Source organism: Lontra canadensis, unplaced genomic scaffold (genome assembly GCF_010015895.1).
Source record: "Lontra canadensis isolate GAN:19392208 unplaced genomic scaffold, GSC_riverotter_1.0 scaffold2930, whole genome shotgun sequence".
Classification (NCBI taxonomy): domain Eukaryota; kingdom Metazoa; phylum Chordata; class Mammalia; order Carnivora; family Mustelidae; genus Lontra; species Lontra canadensis.
Window position 1 is genome coordinate 414 of NW_022633914.1, and position 4,275 is coordinate 4,688.

At 43.6% G+C, this 4,275-nt stretch overlaps 1 pseudogene; it reads right to left on the reverse strand.

Annotated features, from left to right (window-relative positions):
* Positions 1-439: 439 nt before the first annotated feature.
* LOC116863757 lies at positions 440-887 on the reverse strand (annotated as a pseudogene).
* Between the last annotated feature and the right edge of the window lie 3,388 nt (positions 888-4,275).

The window sequence follows — 4,275 nt, forward strand, 5'->3', positions numbered from 1 at the left end:
TGTGTGTGTGTGATCTTCTGGCTCTGCTGGAGGTTTTTGTGATCCACAGTGAGTGCCACTGTGATTCTTAGAAAGGTTTTGTTGACCTGCATCAGGATATTTGTAATTTATTGGTATTTAAGGACAAGAGGAAACTAATGTAACTGACTCTTTTTTTTTTTTTGCATGTTCGTATATTTGTCTTCCTGCTACAACTAAGTTTCTAAGTTAGAGAGTGAACAGGTAAGCACAGAATAATGTCAAGGAGGCTCCCTGGGGAAACTGCTCTATGGAGAGGAAACCCCAGACCCTGACAGGAAATATGCCATAACCACCATCTGCACCTGCTCCTGGGATTAAAGACAATTGGTGAGGAGTGTGCACCTTCTGCTGGTCTGATGCCCTTGTAGTTTGAGGTTTGCGTAGGCTCACACTGATGTCCCCTCACTGTGTCTGTTACACAGTAATACACGGCCATGTCCTCGGCTCTCAGGCTGTTCATCTGCAGGTACAGCGTGTTCTTGCCGTTGTCTCTGGAGATGGTGAGTCGGCCCTTCACAGAGTCTGCGTAGTATGTGCTACTTCCATCATAGCTAATACTTGTGACCCACTGCAGCCCCTTCCCTGGAGCCTGGCGGACCCAGCTCATGCCAGTACTACTGAAGGTGAATCCAGAGGCTGCACAGGAGAGTCTCAGGGACCCCCCAGGCTTCACCAGGTCTCCCCCAGACTCCACCAGCTGCACCTCACACTGGACACCTGCAGACATAAGACATCCTGGTCAGGAAAATGTCACACAACCATGGTTTCTCTCACTCATATCCTCTCACTTCCTCTATTTCTTTTGTTCTCCAGAAATTACCTTTTAGAAGAGCAACAAGGAAAACCCAGCGCAGCACTAACTCCATATTGAGTTCACTGTGTTCTGTCCTGATCAGGGAATGTGGACACCTGGAAATCCCAGGACTGGGGCTCCTCTCCCAGCTGCCTGGTCTGGGCTGGGCTGTTTTATTCAGTGGAGGGAAGACCCTATTTGCATGTCCTCTGAGTATATTGTTAGCTCCAGACTCAGGTTCAATTCTTTACAAGTTAAAAACAAAGATTGCATTGTTTGTGGATCACTTTGTTTAGATGGCACTTTGAAAATATGCAGTATTCTTTTGTTGTTTGTTTGTTAAAAAAATGCATTTATCAGGCCCCTGGGCATCTCAGTGGGTTAAAGCCTCTGCCTTTGGCTCAGGTCATGATCCTGGATTCCTGGGATCGAGCACCCCCTCGGGCTTTCTGTTGGGTCAGGGAGTCTGCTTCACCACCCCCCTCTCTCTGCCTGCCTCTCTGACAACTTGTGATCTCTGTCTGTCAATATAAATAAATAAAATTTTTAAAAAATGCATTTATTGGTGGGAAATGTTGGAACAGGACATCAATAATATAAATTCTCATTCAGAGTTAAGAGTTCTATTAGAGCTAAGTTTAAATATACCTTTAATATATGAATGAATAAACTTTGCAAAAGTACTAGGACTATCAGTTTCCAAGCTTTCTGTTGTGTTCCATTGTCCTGTGTGTCCATTTTTATGCCAGCACCATACAGTTTTCATGAAACAGCGTTGTAATCTAGCTTGAAATTGGAGCGTGGTGACTCCAGGTGGAGTCAGTTGTTTGCTCTCTTTATTTCTTTCTTCTTAAAAATTTTATTTATTTATTTAAATGTCTTTCAGTGTTCAGAATTCATTTTTTATGCACCACACCTAGTGGTCCATGCAATACATGTCCTCCACAATACCCACCATCAGGCTCACCCAACCTCCTACCCCTTTCCCCCCCAAAACCCTCAGTTAGTTCCTCTGAGTCCATAGTCTCTCATGGTTTGTCTCCCCTCCAATTTCTCCCAACTCCTTTCTCCTCTCCAGCTCCCCAAGTCCTCTGTGTTATTTATTATGCTCCACAGGTGAATGAAACTATATGATGACTGACTCTCTCTGCTTGACTTATTCCACTCAGCATAATCTCTTCTAGTCCCATCCATGTTGATACAAAAGTTGGGTATTCATCCTTTCTCATGGAGGCATAATTTTCCATTGTATATATGGACCATATCTTCTTTTTTTTTCTTGTAATTTTTTAAAATTTCTTTTCAGTGTAACAGAATTCATTGTTTATGCACCACACCCAGAGCTCCATGCAATATGTGCCCTCCATAATACCACCACCTCTCTCCCCCAACCTCCCAACCCCCGCCCCTTCAAATCCCTCAGATTGTTTTTCAGAGTCCATAGTCTCTCATGGTTCATCTCCCCTTTCCATTGCCCTCAACTCCCTTCTCCTCTCCATCTCCCCATGTCCTCCAGGCTATTTGTTATGCTCCACAAATAAGTGAAACCATATGATAATTGACTCTCTCTGCTTGACTTATTTCACTCAGCATAATCTCTTCCAGTCCCGTCCATGTTGCTACAAAAGTTGGATATTCATCCTTTCTGATGGAGCCATAATACTCCATAGTGTACCTGGACCACATCTTCCTATCCATTCATCTGTTGAAGGGCATCTTGGTTCTTTCCACAGTTTGGCGACCATGGCCATTGCTGCTATAAACATTGGGATACAGATGGCCCTTATTTCACTATATCTGTATCTTTGGGGAAAATACCCAGTAGTGCGATAGCAGGGTCATAGGGAAGCTCTATTTTTAATTTCTTTTTTTTTAAGTTTAAAAAATTTTTTAAATTTCTTTTCATTGTAACAGTATTCATTGTTTTTGCACCACACCCAGTGCTCCATGCAATCCGTGCCCTCTCTAATATCCACCACCTGCTTCCGCCAACCTCCCACCCCCCGCCCCTTCAAAACCCTCAGATTGTTTTTCAGAGTCCATAGTCTCTCACGATTCATCTCCCTTTCCATTTCCCTCAACTCCCTTCTTCTCTCCATCTCCCCATGTCCTCCGTGTTATTTCTTAAGCTCCACAAATAAGTGAAACCATATGAAAATGGACTCTCTCTGCTTGACTTATTTCACTCAGCATAATCTCTTCCACTCCCGTCCATGTTGCTACAAAAGCTAGGTATTCATCCTTTCTGATGGAGGCATAATACTCCATCGTGTATATGGACCACATCTTCCTTATCCATTCGTCCGTCAAAGGGCATCTGGGTTCTTTCCACAGTTTGGCGACCGTGGTCATTGCTGCTATAAACATTGGGGTACAGATGGTCCTTCTTTTCACTACCTCTGTATCTTTGGTGTAAATACCCAGTAGTGCAATGGCAGAGTCATAGGGAAGCTCTATTTTTAATTTCTCTCTTTTTTAAATCATTTTTTAAAATTTATTTTCAGCATAACAGTATTCATTGTTTTTGCACCACACCCAGTGCTCCATGCAGTCTGCGCCCTCTCTAATACCCACCACCTGGTTCCCCCAACCTCCCACCCCCCCCACCTCTTCAAACCCTTCAGATTGTTTTTCAGAGTCCATAGTCTCTCATGGTTCACCTCCCCTTCCAATTTCCCCCAACTCCTTTCTCCTCTCTAACTCCCCTTGTCCTCCATGCTATTTGTTATGCTCCACAAATAAGTGAAACCATATGATAATTGACTCTCTCTGCTTGACTTATTTCACTCAGCATAATCTCCTCCAGTCCCATCCATGTTGCTACAAAAGTTGGGTATTCATCCTTTCTGATGGAGGCATAATACTCCATCGTGTATATGGACCACATCTTCCTTATCCATTCGTCCGTCGAAGGGCATCTGGGTTCTTTCCACAGTTTGGCGACCGTGGCCATTGCTGCTATAAACATTGGGGTACAGATGGCCCTTCTTTTCACTACATCTGTGTCTTTGGGGTAAATACCCAGTAGTGCAATGGCAGAGTCATAGGGAAGCTCTATTTTTAATTTCTTGAGGAATCTCCACACTGTTCTCCAAAGTGGCTGCACCAACTTGCATTCCCACCAACAGTGTAAGAGGGTGCCCCTTTCTCCACATCCCCTACAACACATGTTGTTTCCTGTCTTGATAATTTGGGCCATTCTAACTGGTGGAAGGTGGTATCTCAATGTGGTTTTAATTTGAATCTCCCTGATGGCTAGTGATGATGAACATTTTTTCATGTGTCTGATAGCCATTTGCATGTCTTCATTGGAGAAGTGTCTGTTCATATCTTCTGCCCATTTTTTGATATGATTGTTTGTTTTGTGTGTGTTGAGTTTGAGAAGTTCTTTATAGATCCTGGATATCAGCCTTCTGTCTGTACTGTCATTGGCAAATATCTTCTCCCATTCCGTGGGTTGC